Source organism: Girardinichthys multiradiatus, chromosome 7 (genome assembly GCF_021462225.1).
Source record: "Girardinichthys multiradiatus isolate DD_20200921_A chromosome 7, DD_fGirMul_XY1, whole genome shotgun sequence".
Taxonomy (NCBI): domain Eukaryota; kingdom Metazoa; phylum Chordata; class Actinopteri; order Cyprinodontiformes; family Goodeidae; genus Girardinichthys; species Girardinichthys multiradiatus.
The window spans coordinates 21,981,255-21,998,163 of record NC_061800.1 but is presented as its reverse complement, the minus strand read 5'-3'; the positions used below and the strand labels follow the sequence as shown (position 1 = coordinate 21,998,163).

Sequence of the window (16,909 nt, the reverse complement as noted above, 5' to 3'; positions counted from 1 at the left end):
TGAAGTGATCATAAAAACTGATTATTGTGTGGCTGCCAGGTTTTGGGAGGAAAGAATGGGGTTGAAGATCAGCTTACTTTAATCTTAAGTCTCAGATTTTAACAATTACTCTGAAACCTGCAAGTACAAAAACTACAAAGAGAACATAATCCTCACCTTTCATATCACATTATTCAGGTCATGGAAGTTCAACTGTGATCGCAAGAGATTTTGACTCACAAATTTCTGTTGCTACAAAATGAAACCCAAGCTGAGTCTTATGCAATCATTTCTCCTAAAAACTACCAATGAAGTATTTTCCAACTGTAAGAAATAGATTTATTGGACATGCCTATTCATTCACTATGTTCCCTACTAGTTCCCTACTACACTACTCACTGGCTACTTTATTAGGCACATCTCCATAGTAATGGGTTGGATCTCTTTTGGCTTCATAATTGAGATCTGGAGACTACGGAGGCTATTGGAGTACAGTAAACTTATTGTCGTGTTCGAGAAACCAGTTCGAGATGCTTTAAGCTTTGTAACACGTTGCACTATCCCTCTTGAAGTAGCCATCAGAAGATGGGTGATGAATTCACACCCAGCTCATGCTCATATGCTTTGCTGTAGTGATAATGGCAACGTTTGCTAGCCTTCTCTCTGATAAAATGCAATATTTTTAAATTTCAGACAAAAAGTACCCACAAAATGTTACATTTTACACCAAGTCAAGTCAAAAAGTTGAGTTTAGTAACACTTTTTCATGTTTAACCAACATTAAATTAACTTGTAGGTCCTGTTTAGTCTGATGAACTCACATGTTGCTACGCGATGACAAGTGAGTAGTGTGCTTGTGAGACATTTGTCAAAATTAAAGAAACTTCATATGGTCTGTTTGGGTGTAATAGTGTTGTGATTACTGGTATAGAATCATCAGTAGGTTGGCTGTCAGTTTACCACAGACCCTCTGCCAACGGTTTGGACCGTGGGGCCAGTAGGTCTCGGGTCTTAGCTTGGAAGAGAAGTCTGTGTGTGGCCTTGTCTGAATTTACCTCAGTGTAAACTAATCAAGCATGCTAATATTAATGTTAGCATGCTAATAGTAACGTCCACAGGTACTTAATGTGATTTCCAGACTTGCTGAAAATGTCTAAGGACAGACGTCTCATCCAGGAATCTACCTGTTCACCTAAAATAGAGAATTTGACTAAATATTTTGACAGTGTGAAAAGAAAATATATTTGAAACCCTTGTGGTCATGTCCAAACAATAAAGATGCAAACAATACCTTGTGGACTACAACATAAAAAGTGAGCTGCTCCCAGCTGAATTATTTGTAAACAACTGTAAAAAAAGGTTGTTTGCAATATTTATAGCTACTTATGGACGATGACATAAATTTCATTTATTGAAGGTTACACTTTCAGCCTATGTTTGTGAGTAGATGCAGTACAATAAAAACTGTAACTGGTAAAATCAGATTTCTCAGTATAATGAAGACTGAAGTACTGAATTTGATGTGCTTTAAGCCAAAACCAAAAAGCTCTTGCTGTTCATTGCCTCCAACGCAGACATGCTGGACTTTTTAAAAATGGCATAACGCTGGAATTATTGAGCACATGCAAATAAAAAAGAAGTGTAATGGAAAATTCTTTTAAAATGCTCTGATATTCCCTTCACCTCTCTCATTTGTTTCTGTGTTGTATCACTCACAGGTGACCTTCCATCTACCTCTCACCTCTGACCTCTGTGTTTTATTAGTGTTCTGTTTTTATTAGCAGATGGACTCTAAATTCAAATGCTGGAGAGTTTTATGGTTAACCCTTCCTGAAGTGTATATTTCAAGGGAAGGTAGATGGGTGGCCTCATAAATAACTTTGTTAACTCTGACCCGGGGAGGGTCTAGGGGCCATATTTCTAAGACTCTTGGAAGTTGAGATAACACAGTCATGTTCTGGTATAAATACTGTGTGTAAATGTTGATCGGGGCTCTGTTTCACTGACTAACCTCAGTGTCAGGGTCTTCAAACGCTGAATGCCTTTGAATAAAACTTATAAGACAAAGTCCGGATTTTCTCTTGTTATGAGTCAACTTCTACCCACTTTGATAAGAAAATTCCACAACAATTTTAGCGTCACGAACAGGATCTAACGTGCCAGAGGAGACCGCAGGATGGGACACGGACGCCTGGCCAGCCTGGAGACGTTGTCCTCAGTCCACTTCCATTTTACGGAGGGGAGTCCTCATGTCCGCCTGCGGCTTCTGGCTGATTAGATCCGAACAATTTGTCTTCAAATATATCTGGGTGAGAAGTTGCTCTGTATGATATAATGTATATTATTATTTTTATTACACATTAACCATCATCTCCTAACTAATTAATTAGGTTCCAGAGTTGCGAGAGGGAGGACATCAGCTGAGGGCCCGGTTACCCTGCAAAAGGAATTGCAGGGAGGTTCTTATTGGTAACAATAAGATAAAGCAAAACACAGGGTTTTGCGGGTGGTTTTTAGCAATTTTCTACACCTCATAAAGGAGAAAAGCCAGTGGGCAGACGTGCCGCTGAACAGGTAAAAAAAAATGGTTCCGGAACCTTGAGGCATCAGGGGTGTCTCCTTCTTCAGACTCTGATTTATAAAATAATGAAAGGAAAAAGTGGGGATGATTGTGTTAAATGTGCTTTAATTTGGAAGATAAGTTTGGTTTTTCACAGCGTGGAAGTTTGAGTGTAAATAAGTAAAATAGTTTAAAAAGTTTCAAGTAAAACAGTTGATGGAAAAATAAATAAAAAAACATAAGAAAAGATTAAAAAGCACAGAGTGCATCAATTAAGGGGTTAAAGAGTTAAAACTTTCCTGAAGGAAGTTTTGTTTGTCTTAAATATTGCGATCAGTCGGAAAAGAAGGTAAAATTGAAAAGGGACATTAGAGATGCGAAAATAAAGTTGTTTTAGAAAGGAGTATAGTTCATGTTGTGGAAGGAAGTGACAGGCAGGGGGACAACTGACTGACTGACTGATAATATGTATTTGTACAAAATCTGAACCTATACTAAACTTTTCTTTTGCCTCTCTCACACACAAATACACACATATATGGGATTTGAGTTCAACATCTGCGTTTTTGAGTCTGGATTTTAGAAACCTGCCCTTCTCCATGGCTACTCCACCAGAGACGCTTCTCCAGCACGGCCTGAAAGAGAGAGATCTGCCTTCCTGCATGTTGAAAATCACAGTGTGACTTTCTACAAAAAAAAAAAAAAACAAAGCTCAGAAGAAGTCTGGACCCACTGAGATGGACAACGATCCATGCTGTTTGCAAGAGCCAGAAGAGCGATACACTGGATTTATATTGAAAGCACATCTTATGCGGGCAGAAGAGAAACCGGAGCAAAGTTTCTTCTTTCTCCCTCCTGGAGAAGTTAAAGTGGACAAAGAATGATTGAATGTCTCACCAACAGACCGGGGAAGGGCCTGGTTGTTTTTTGGACTGATAGAGGACTGTGTGCCATGACAGTCTGACTCTGGAGCGATTTAGAAACTGATGGGGGTAACGTACAAACACACATTTGCATAAATCTTTTCCTATTTTCTGCAATGAAGAACGCTTATTAACCGCTGCTCATGTTACGCTTGCTTGACGTTGACAGATATAGCGGGTTAAAATATTATTTTAGGGTTAGAAAAGTATCTTTAAAAAGGTGATAACTTAGCTCATTTGATACTTTCCAGTTAATTCTTTCAGAGAAACAAGTTCTCTTTCGTCGTGGAATATTCAGGATCAATTATTATAGTTATTAAAAGTTATGAAAATGCAGAGGAAGTTACAACATCTCCAAAACTCAGCAGTAACCAAGTGTTTCTATGTTATTCTCAGGACAGATCTCATGAAGGAGCATTTTTAAAACCAAGCGCATGCGTAAAACCTGATGGGTTTCTCCTTCAGATATTATTTTCTGTTGTCAGAGTTTGTATCCCATAAATCTAATGGGTAGAGACCTCATTAAAACAGGCTTAGTTCTACTGCAGATGGTCTTCATACAGTTTCTGACACAGTATTTACAGTTTGGTGCAGTTTTTGTCCGCAAGTGTTAACTGACGCTTATGGAAAGTACAAATTCATTGTTTTTCACAGCAGCTGCTGGGAAGAGGTTATATTAGGTTTTTTCTTCCCTCTTCTGATTCATGCAGCGTGTTGATTTACACTGTACCTTATATCAGGACCTGACAAAAAACTATGAAAGGTTTGGTTCTGCAGGTTCTTTTTTCTCCCTTTGGAGAAGGAAAGGACACCTGATCAGTTCTGTGTTGCATAGAAATATTAAAACACTTGTTGTTTTCTAAGATATCACCAGCTAAAAACTTTTAAAACTTTTCAGAGTAATTGGCTTTGTTAAACACATTTCTCTTGGTAAAACAAACCTTTAAAATGAGTATGAAAAAATTGGGTTATTTAGAAAGAATCTGATTGGACAGTGGTACCACACAAAAATTAAACTAATCTCATGCTTCCTAAAAGACTCTGCATGAAAAGGCCTTCAGAACCGTGGAGTTATTTTCCACCACAGTACCAAGTTTTTTAAGCATGCTTTTTCTTTATTTTAAAACAGATCTGGTTTTTGTTTTGTTTTTGGTTTTTTAGCATAATGTTTGTCTGAAGCTTCTTATGAACTGGGTTCGAAGCAAATATGATCTGAGGTAAATTAGGAGCTGTGAACTAATAATTTTAAATCTGATTATGGTCCAAGCAGAAATAATATATTTAGCCAATCCTTCAATCTCTGCAGAAAGTTAACACCATTGTTCAATGCAGTAGTACTCAACTTGTGGTTCCTGGACTCCTGAAGCCTGTAAGCCATAGATTTTGGGTCCATGAAATTATAAGACTTAATTAAAGGTAGGCTGATTACCTATTAAAATAGATCTAAGCCAATGATGAGTTCCAGTCATTTGGTGACTTTGAAATGCAATAATACTCAAAATTTCTACTCTGGGGACACAGATTGGGGTCGAAGAGTTTAGTTTTGGAACCAAGGTTAGGACTTGTATAACGGAATAAAGACAAGTAAAATCCTTTATTTTAGGAAAAGAAAAGAAATAAAGGCTCTCTTAACAGTAAGAGGATGGTCGGCTCAAACTCAAGTCTCCTTGTTTGATTTCTTAGGGTTTAAAGATTAAAGGAATACATAGGAGTACAAAGGTACACAAGGTAATTTCAGATTACTAAGAGATAAAATATTGAAACATTTATCAGCATTTGGATTGTAAAAGAGGGGTTCTAGTAATAAGTTTTCCCCAACTCTCAAAATTTAAATAGCCAAATTAAAGAAAATGATGTTTGTTCTTCTTTAAACACTATGTGGGAAAAAGTCCAGTTTGGAGACAAGCTTCTTATCTTAATTTCTGATTAAGTCAAACACTGCAGTTTTGTTTAGTTTGGGTATACTATAAAAATGTCAACGCTGACTTTTCTAATTTCCCCTCGGGGATCAATAAAGTATCTTTGAATTTGAATTGAATTAAATAAAAAATACTTCTTTGCATTTAACTTGAAATTCTGCAATGCAGCTGCGATCAAATTGAGCCAAACAAAAAGAGAACTATAACAATAACTCTCAGGATTGTAGTTATTATTATAGAGATACAGTACAAAGAATTAGCAAAAGGTTTCAGCATCAGTAAATTTGGATTCATTTAAGAGAAAACTGTTGCTGTGCTTCTAAATACTTTGAGATTTTCTGGACTATGTGCACTGATTTTTAAAAAAAAAACAATCCTGTAGATTGTCATAACAACATTGATCAATTATAGCATTAAAAGATATGGTTGAGAAAACATATTCTGAAAAGAGATTGTTAAAAATTTCTTTGAATTCTTGAAGCTTCAAATTTGGCCATTTGTTTGTCTCTGATGTTTTGTCTTTGTTTTGTTGGTATGAATGTTTGTTTATATGTTGCATGAAACAATAATCCATGTTTAGAATAATGTTTCTAAATCTCAGATTGATTAAACTTTGAGTTTTCAGGAGAGTTAAGAAGCAGCTTGTTTCTCAGGTAGGTTCATGTTAACAGTTTTGCAGTTTAAGTTACACTAATGTGGGATGGGATGAAGAAACTGTGGGTCCGCCCATAGGCTGTCAATCAAAGGTTAGTTCTGCCTGACTCCGCCCACCTACTAGATTGGTTCATGCCTTTGCTGTCATGGTAACGCTCAGCACCTCCCTTCCTGAGTTTTAACACTGTTTAAGAGACAATAGAGTCAAAATGCTTGTAGTGATTGTTGCCTTAAAAACATGTTTTTTTTTTTGTATAATGATTAAGGATGTAGCATGACTTTTAGATTTATGTGTTTTATTATTAAAAGGTTAATGAAATAGTTTAAACTAGTTTGAAGAATTAGTTTTGCATGCAGAATCATTGGTGATTTATTAGATTGAAAGTTTCCCTGGTGCCATTAAGCTAGCTGACAGTTCAAGATATGCAAAAGTAAGGAATATATTTTTGATAAAGAATCAGAGTCATGCCTTTATACTTGGTGGGAATTATTTATTAGATTCAATTTGTAGGGTTTATTCATCCAAATTACATTGGATGTCCATTAATCTAATACTCATCTTTGTACAAGACAAATTAGGATGATATGTGACTAATTTCTAAGTGAAACATTGATGAACTGAATAACTAAAGTTTGTGTTTAGTTGTTAATGGAACTGAATTGCAGTTAAAAACATCTGGATTTTCTTTATGTTGCTTTCGTTAAATTCATAGTGACACATAGTTATGTCAGAATTCGTTTCTTTGGTTCTAGGTTATGTGATCTTGGTTACTAAAACATTTTTGTACAAACTTTTTGCTGGATTGTCGCATGGGTTGGACCCTGCGCCAGAAGAGGGGAATGTCTGAATAAAGTAACATGGGGTTCCAAAAGTTTTAGCACTCATGGGAAAAAGGGTAGCTCAGACCTCCAGTGAGGACTTAGTGACAATGCGAGAGAGACGTTGTACTTTGTTATATAAATGGTGCATAGCTCCCTAAGACCACATTATGAAAACCTCTCTGAAATTATGGTGTTGATTCTTTTGTGAAATTTTACATCTCCACAGATTAGACCATTTTTGAAATTCTTTTTGGGTATTCTGAAACTATGAAACGTTGACCTGTAATCAGACCTTCCTCAAACATCATGTCACATTTTTGATATTCAGAATATTTAGCTGATGGTCATTGCTAGTATATCAGGTGAAGTCAGAAGATCAATTCTTTTGATTTTGTTGGATGTTTTGATGAAGTTCATGTAGTTAAGCACTTAGGTTTGAGAATGGGACTTTGAATTGAAAATTAGCCAAGTGTTGTGAAGGCTCTACCTATTGTTCTCACTTATATAAGATTGAGACAAAGGACACAGGCAAATCTCAGTCCTTTTGAAGTGCTGTGTGGCAGGTCTCCTAATTTGGACATGGGGATATTGCCAAGATAATTTTCTTCCACATCTTTGTGTGAAGATAGGATGTTGTTTTACTGTCAAAACCTGTCCACTGTGTTTTCTCAAGTTTCACAGACAGTGAAGGCTGCATTACCAGAAACAGCCACTTCCACCCTCCAGTCCTTTATTCCTGGCGACTGGATTCTGGTCAGAGAATTTAGGAGAAAACACTGGAAGTCCAGGTGCTGGAATGGCCCATATCAGATCCTACTAGACAGCCAGAAAAGCTGCAGGAAAGCTGCAGGAAAGCTCCAGCTCCTCCAGTTTCATCTGGCTTCCAGGACGCAAGTCATCTTCCAACTGGATCATCCACGGCCTGAAAGGTGTGAGGACAGCGGACCACCACAAGATAAAGAACTGTAAGCTGATCACTGGCGAGTGATTGAAGAGGTGGTTGAAGAACACTGTTCTTACAAGGGCACAATAATCCCTTGGGCAGTGCAACGTTATTTCAGAATCTACTTAAGGCCATCGCATTGCCTGAAAGTTAGAAGTCATAAGGTCATTTGCCTCACTGCACACACACCACAGTGAGAGACACATAGGAAACATACAGGGAAGACCTCTACACATTTGCACATAACCTTTCTCTGGATGAACTGGTGACGCCTGCAACAGAGAGACAGTCAAATATGCGCCACGATGCTTATTCTCCTTAATTTCTTAAGCAGGTTAGAGTTCCTGTTTCTAAATATATTTCTAGAGGAGCTTCCAACGACCGCCCACCTGTACCAGACTGGTAACAGGGCAGCTTGAAGCGCAGAAGCCACTCAGGAGAGGCAGCAGGATTTTTGTTTTTTTTAAAGTTGTTTATAATTTGTTTTCTTTGAGAAAAAAAACTGTTTTCTTTCTGTACCAGAAGAAAGGACATTCCACTTCAAGGTCACGATGCAGTTAAATGGAAGATGGTCTGTTCTGATGCTAATGATTGGTATTTCAAGTATTTTTATAACTCTTGTGTTCATTTGGGAAAAGGTGCAGCAAAGACAATGTAAGGCTAATTTGAGGAATTGTGTTAATAATACTCATCAGCTGATTTGAAGAGAGATCCATCACTTTTCTGACTACTATGATCATGCTGATAATGTCTGGTGGCAACTGATGCATCAAACCGTGAGGAAGATAAGAAATGATTGTTGTTATGTTTGTTGTTTGATTTCACGTGCTATTAATGATCAACCATTTTTGGTACCAGTTCCTATTGATGCTACTTATGCTCTAGCTACTTTCTTTCCAGATAACCGGTTGGTGGAGGTCATTTTTCCTTGGGTGATGGTTTTGTAGAATTTTCTTTTAGTTATGTGATTATCTTGTAATCAGAAGAAAGGAGTGTAATGGAAAATTCTTTTAAAATGCTCTGATATTCCCTTCACCTCTCTCATTTGTTTCTGTGTTGTATCACTCACAGGTGACCTTCCATCTACCTCTCACCTCTGACCTCTGTGTTTTATTAGTGTTCTGTTTTTATTAGCAGATGGACTCTAAATTCAAATGCTGGAGAGTTTTATGGTTAACCCTTCCTGAAGTGTATATTTCAAGGGAAGGTAGATGGGTGGCCTCATAAATAACTTTGTTAACTCTGACCCGGGGAGGGTCTAGGGGCCATATTTCTAAGACTCTTGGAAGTTGAGATAACACAGTCATGTTCTGGTATAAATACTGTGTGTAAATGTTGATCGGGGCTCTGTTTCACTGACTAACCTCAGTGTCAGGGTCTTCAAACGCTGAATGCCTTTGAATAAAACTTATAAGACAAAGTCCGGATTTTCTCTTGTTATGAGTCAACTTCTACCCACTTTGATAAGAAAATTCCACAACAGAAGAAAGCTGGCTAGCCCATTTAACTAGTAGCTTTCCATATGGTGAACATGACGTATTGAGTGCGTGAATGGGATAACATTTTGAACAGAGCTACAGTTTGCTTTGGTGCCAAGAGTAACAGGCTATAATGACCCATTGGGTGTTGACTGCAGTGGTAAACTTGCTCATTAGCTCCTCATTTTTAATAGAAAAATCCTTCCCTGGGTCAAATACAGGCCACGTTTTAAAAATCCCATTTCCTTTAACCTAAATGCTACATCATCAAAAAATGTCATGTTTTGATTTTCATCGCACAATACCCTAAGGCAGCTCAATGTGGTTCTTTTACTGAATGCTGGTAAAGATCTTCAAAGAGTGCATTTATCCCTAGGACTCTCAGGGTTTGTATTAGATACCTGTCACAACACAGAGTTATTCTAAGTGTGTTTGGTTCAGTGAGAGTTATATATTTATGAGCACCAAAGTCAAGTCAGGAAACAGGTCTGCATGGTTCCAACAAATTGCCTGACATCTGGAGAAAGCCTTGGTCGGATTATGTTTACATCATACTGACCCTACACTGGACTTTCTCACACTCACAGACAGACAAGCTTTTACACTGTTGCTGCATTCTGGGCCTGCACAAAAAGCCTATTGGTCTAAAGGAATCAAAATCAGGTTCATCCTGCTACGCAAACTTTGTTGTGGCAGTGCAACCAGATCAGAATCCACTGCGGTGCTCTGGAGATCTGGCGGTGTGAGGCTTATTAACTTTATAGGATGTGGAAGGTAGAAGTTGACAGAATAAAGTCACCTTGTAAGGCAAACTTTGATGCTGACAGTGTCCTTAGTTTTTGTCTAAATGCAATTGAAGCTCTGTAAAAATGAAACTTGTGTATAAAGCAGTGAAAATCACTTCACCAGGTAACTTGTTCTTGCCAGTCTTGTTGGTCAACCTAAAATAGCCTCTTATTTCAAGAAGATGCCTTTTCTTAATCTCCTAAACACAGATGTCTTAATGATCTTGTCAGTTGCTTTGATAAAATACAAAGATGTTGTATGATTGCCTCTCAGGACATATTAAAGTTTTTCTTTCAAAAATAATTTTGTTTTGCTTATTTAGAAATTCTGAAACCTTTGACCTAAACTGTGATTAGTCATAAATGGTGACTGATTTGTTAAAACGTAAATATAAACTTTTCTTTGTATTCAATGGAGTGATAACGTGTTTTAGAAAAAAAAAAATTGTGAACTATATAGTTAGAAAGAAAAAAATAACATGAAGGCAGCCTCAGTTATGAGTTGGTTCCTACAGTAATACATTTTTGGTCTTTCTTAACCTGAAGAATGTGATTTGGAAAAAAGATAATATAGTTGATGCTGTCAAATATGACCAAACTCCTTCCTTACCCCAACTCCACATCTGATTGGTTGATCAGTCTGTCTTCATGACTCCTTTCACAGTGATTGCTGAGAGGAAAGATGAGTCCAGGGAAATTCAGATAAGAAAGAACCTTAAAAACCCAGGAAGCTGTGCCCGACCAGCTAAGAAGTCAGGCCTGCTCAGTCTTGAGATACAATTGCAATAAATATATTTGTATTAGTGCACCATGTGCTACATTAGTCTAATTTTGTGTAAAGCAACACAAGTTTATAATCAGAGAGCTACAAGGGCACTAACCGATGCAAAGCCTTAAAACAAAGAAATAAAATCTTAAAAGCTGTTTGAAAACTGACTGGCAGTCAGTGTAAAGAAGCTAGTACAGGAGATATGTGGTCCCACTTGTATGTGTCAATTAGTAACCGTGCTGCAGAGCTTTGGATCAGCTGCAGTTGATGGACTGATACCTGAATAAAGAATACTACAAATGTCAAATTTAGATGAAATGAAGCATGAATGGATCTTTCAAAGTCTTTAAAATATGGGGGGTGGCTTCACATTTGCAAGCTGTCAGAGATGAAAGAAACTAGCTTTGGTAAGAGCATCAACACGTTTGTCAAAAGTTAAAGTACCATCCAAAACTACCCCTATGGTTCTTTTTACAGGCCTCATTCTGGTGCTGAAAGCAGACAGGTCCAGGTGGTTCTGACCCTTTGAAGTAATTCTCCCTCTCTCGTTCCCCTCTCAGATTAACGTAGAAATGAGAACCAAAATTAACTTTTACAACCCCTTTCCTCAGCCTCCTTAGAGACTGATAAAGTCAATAAATCCCAGACTATCAGTTTTTGTTTTATTAGACCTTCACAAGGGTAACCTGACCATAGCGGACAAGACAGATATACACCAATAATAAGATAAACATAAAAAATATGTAAAGTGTGAACAATTTGGCAAATAAAGTGCACGAGCTGTTGCTACAATAACAATGTAAAGTTTAAAAACAGTATGAATTTTTAAGATTTAAAATACAGACACTGTAGGATTTCTGTTGATGGTTATTAGTATTTTGCACATACTCATAAAACCTCCCCTATTAGCCTGTATAGTAGTTACAGTTAGTTTTCTTTGTCTTTGATTTGTTTAGTCATTAGATTTGTTTTTGTTTTGTTGAATCAATTGATTACTAAATAGATTGTAGTTTGATTAATAATACATTTGATGCCTAACTGTGTCCAAAGGATTGTTACTGTAGTAATTTACTGAAATCTCCTTGCTTCTTTTATCTACAATAAAGATCACTCAGCAAGGTCAACAACTGTTCTTAATGTTACTTGACTGATTTTCAATAGATTATGAAATTGACTAGGTTTCAACATATAATTTAACATAGCTTAATCACACTACATTTCAGCACACAGCGCAGCTGATAACTGTGGTGTATTTGGAGATGTAAGTGACCGGAAAAGCTGATGTGAGTCAGACAGTATGGTTTAAACACTGACAAACAACCACATCAACTCTAGATTCCTGTGTGTCTTTGGGCAGAGTGGAGGGAAAAAAGAGCAGCCACAAGTAAGTCTGCTCCTTGAGCCTGTAAATCATAAACCATGTCATAACCGTTACCACAGTACTAAAGTGTAAAATCCAACTATTTTCTCTCAGTAAGCATGTGGTGACGTGGGAAGGTAAAACTACTTAATCGATAGAGACCTCCAGCAGATTTTTGTTTGGCTCAAAGCCTAAAGCAACATGAAACTGCTTCAGTGTGTCACAAATAAAATCAGCAGGAGAAATCAGGAACAAGTAAAGGTGAAAGCAGAGGTACTTAAAGACAAAACCAGCATGAGAAAAGCAAAGGTTTGTCATGGAGCAGCATGCTTTTAAGCTCTAAAACACTAGTTTGATCTAACAAATGAATACATTTGTATTATTCCTTGTTCCTTATGTTAACAAGTGAACAAGAGAAGCCATCTTCACATTTAACATTTGCGCAAGGCTGAAAAACTCCCATTTTCTAGCTACATTAAAAATTTAGAAAATGGGAAATGGCAAACTCATAACAATGTTGTCTTCTGTGTTGCAGTCAGCATATGTTATGATAAACTTTGCTTGTCTGCAGGTGCAGAACGAAACACAGATTAATGGCAATCTCACATACAGGAAACAAGAGAGGTAGACTCAGAGAAAGCAAGAAGGATGAGGTCCACATTGAGCTAATTTACAAGCACCTGCTCTCAGAATCTAAAAAGCTCTACCTTGAGATATTACAGCAGCTGATCAGGGTTGATATACATTGAACTCAGCAATGTGGAGCTCAGTAACGTACTGTATATAGTGAATGTGTCATTCCTTCTATCTGGAGCTCTTACTGTAAATATTATAAATACTCCACCTTCAGTTATCCAACAGCTGGGGATGGGATCTGCAGTTTTTTTTAAACCTAAAAGTCCTAAACTATCAATCTCAGGCCTTGTCCACACATAGGCGGATATCTGGGAAAACTAATAACTTTTTGTGCGGTTTTGCCTTTCATCCACACATTAACTCTGTTTATGTGTGGATGAAAGGCCAAACCACACATTAACTCTGTTTATGTGTGGATGAAAGGCCAAACCACACATTAACTCTGTTTATGTGTGGATGAAAGGCCAAACCCCACACCAAAATCGAATAATTATTAAAACTCCGGCCAAAGTGGAGATTTAAAAAAACTCAGGTTTTGAACCTGCGTGTGTCCACGATCAAACAGACTTTTATAGTTCGGCGCATCACTGTCTGCGACAAATATTGCAGTGCTGACGTCAAATGTGCAACCATTGTTTATAGACTCGGCCATATAGTGGAGTAAAAATGAATGACACTCTCTTGTGTTTTATCAGCTTTATGTTCTAAAAACGTGTTTAAAAGAAGCTCAACTTATTTTTCTGTCCACACAAACGAACCTCCTGGCGCCATGTTTTATACCTAACAGGAAGTTGTGATTGTTTTGAAGGATTCTGATTGGCTGATATAGGTTTCATTTTAGCAGTACAGTGCCCTCTTTGTGTCTGAAATGTTTAACACAATTCTCACTGGTGTATTTCTGCGGGTTGGTTTGGATGACAACTTTTCTGAAAAACCTCACATGTGTACAATATTATTTTTACAAACAATGTAGAAGAGATATTCATTTTATTAAAAACCCTGCTACGTGTGTACAAGGCCTTAAAGCTAACTTTCTGTATCTTTACTTTAGATTACTATTGGCCTTATTTGCAAAGCCAACATCGTCATGTGTCTTTCACAATTTTTGTATGTTTTTCAAACTCTTCTTGTAGCTGATTGAGCGCTCCTTCTTGTAACCAGCTGTGATAGGTTAATTTGATGCAAATGATGTGAACATTGTCTTAGCTGCAGAGATGTGTGCATATGTGCTTCTCTTCCTCTCCTCAGCAGGTGCGGCTGGCAGGCCTGATTCACCATAGCTGCCGCTCATCAGGTTCATCAAGGGAACTGCTCAAAAGACTGGGTGAGGCTGTGGAAAGTCGCCGGTTTGTTCTCCACGTATCTATGGTAAACTAGCTCCTTAGTTCAGGCTTTCCCCTCCTTCCTCTGGACTCTGTAGCTCACCTTGCGAAGCCTCCACTTTGGAATTAGCTGCTGGAACATACCTTTCACCTCAGAAAGCACTACTCTGTCTGTCTGCCCTCTGCTTGCTTGTCCACCGCTCCTCAAAGACAAGAAACACAAAGAGCAAACCACCCTTTCCCACTCGAACATGCCAACCTCAGACCTGTCAGATACTCTGCACCCTCTCCTCTGGAACTTCTTACCTAAAGACCATGTAAGACAACAGCCTCTATTCATTATTATTATTATCATTTTTTACTCAACATTTCCTTCCGTTCCTGTCCTCCCTAGCACCACTTCACCTAAACCAAGAAGAGAAAGATCACAAAAAACCTTTTCAAATAAACCACCTTTAATCTGTCTGTTGTCTGTAATTGTACAGTATCTGTGCCACAGTCAGATTTTTCAAACACCACATGCATTGGTTAATATCATTAAAGATGACTGGTCATGTCACAGTATACAATCATGCCATTCGACTCCATTTTTTGCTCGAAGACCCTTTAATTAGTGCTGAAAATGGTGATATTCATTTTGATCTTTCAACTCTAATTAAAACTAAACACAAGAGCAACCTCTGACTTGGATTATATAATAAAGTGACTTGAGGTTTTTGTGTCATTGATCTAGTCAGTGACCAAGGTTCCTTATCCTTTGTCGATCCCAAACTGGCAAATATCTTTTGGTGAGAAAGTGCATAACATGTTCAAAATAAAACATCCACTTTTGAAAATATTGAAAGCTAAAATCCAGAAAGCAGAGGACTTAGCTTATCTTGATCAAATCCTCCAAGGGCCAAAGACCTGAGAGACGTCCCTAATATAGCAAAATATGCAGGATGTCTGATCCTTCTCCCTTTCATGTTCATAACCATTTATTTTCACTTCCACCACTGAAACTGAGATTTACTTCTGTTAGTGTTTCTTGACATTATTTTCACACTTGCAGGAGTAATTTCTGAGCATTCATGTAGAAGAGAAAGACAGCAACCTTGTTTAGTGTAACAATAGTTACCAATTATCTATAACAACCTATAATGCAGAACACATTGCCATCATAATGTGGAAATCAATTGTGTCAAAGAAGTGCCCTTGGGGCCGTAAGATGATGTTTAAGTTTGTTTCCTGACCATGACATTACCTCCACAATGCAATAATGGTAAACCTGTCTCTGTCTTACAGGATTAACTTCTGGTCAGACAAATATCCTGTGAGAATTCAGGTTGAATGTTCTAATATCTGTGGAAAATGTTCGCTGTGGTGTGGAGAGGTCTGCCAGGCCCCTGGTTGATGAAACTGTTTGTTTGAGGAGAGTTCTCGCTGAACCTCCTGGACGGTAGCTTGACGCACAAGCTCACGAGGGCAGCTCCCTGCCTGCCAAAGTCAACAAGCATAGACAGATCACCCTTAATTGCCAAAGAAGAATGGCACCACTGTGCTGTGCAGAACACAATGACACCAAATGATCACACAAAGGAGCTTTTCATTAACACCTGGGGTTTGCAAAAGCACAAAGCAAAGCAAGAGGACAAATAGGTTGAGGTCAGTGAATGGAACATGGACCCTTTGTGCTCCATTCATTATCTGTATGTCTTCATACAGTTATACTTTTAAATTAGTGCAACAATGCCAAATGTTCAAGTAAAAACCAGCCCAAAATTCTAATATTGCCAGAAAACCCATTCTCAAAAATGTTGGGACTTTTTTCCAAAATCAAATACAAAAATAAATATTATTTATATTTTAATTTTTTCACTTGAGAAAAACACCATAGTTTGATGGTAATAATATGTTTTAAAGAAAATATTATTCCAAATGCCGCCAAATTCATGTACCATATCATTTTTTACTTATAATATTTTTATCTATTGCATTTATTATCTAAACCTAAGGAAAAAAAATGAAATTGTTATGATTCTGGCACGTCTGCTCTACCCTTTCTCCCTGGCTGCAATCAGCAGATGAGATGCACCTGGTGGCTGCTACAGTGTAGTGCAATCTGTGGAATGCCATACACCTGTATCTTCCCTGATATATACTGACTCTGACAAGCAGACGGTGCCAGATTTTTGAAAGCCATTGTGTGAGTAGATATCCAACGTTCCTTCCTGTGTGATCATTGTTCTTGACCTTGCCTTGCTTTTTGGATTTATGCCTCTGCCTGCTCCCTGTCGGACTATTTGGAGTTTGGTTGTCGACCTTGTTTCCTGCATCTGGTTTTTGCCTCTGGGTTTCAAGTTCCACTCAAGACAAAAGCAGCGATTCCTGGAAGCTGTGAGGAGTGTTACCTGTGTGACGTTTTCCTGTGGCTGAATAAACCTTTTAAACTTTCAGTACTGTGTCTGGCTGAATCTTGGGTCCGCCTTTTTCTGATTCATAGCAGAAATTCACAAAATTCTGTTTTAATATGTTTATTATACAGAATGTTATCCTTGTTTGGTGTGCTGCCCTTTATGTAGTAACAGACTTATAAACAAGCTGATATAAGCTGGTTAAGTAGTAGGGCTGTCTGCCCGGGTAAAGCTTTTTAACAGACTTATAGTTTCCATATATTAGCTGGTCATGTTATTTTGCTTCAGTAAATACTCCCAAACAGTAACAAGTTGTCCTTTTTGTATAAGGAAAAGTGTGGTAGTATTATTTCAGCCTACTGACCA

The 16,909-nt window shown here is 37.7% G+C and overlaps 1 long non-coding RNA gene across 6 annotated transcripts in view; it reads left to right on the top strand.

Annotated features, from left to right (window-relative positions):
• Positions 1-16,241, top strand: part of LOC124871693 — a 41,249-nt gene extending 25,008 nt beyond the window's left edge. For 4 of the 6 annotated variants that reach the window (XR_007039087.1, XR_007039088.1, XR_007039089.1 and 1 more), the window contains one exon: positions 14,077-14,613. This is a non-coding gene — a long non-coding RNA (uncharacterized LOC124871693). Of the gene's footprint in view, positions 1-14,076; positions 14,614-15,434 lie in introns of those variants that run through there. The other 2 variants (XR_007039084.1, XR_007039086.1) reach the window with 2 other exon arrangements.
• The last annotated feature ends 668 nt before the right edge of the window (positions 16,242-16,909 follow it).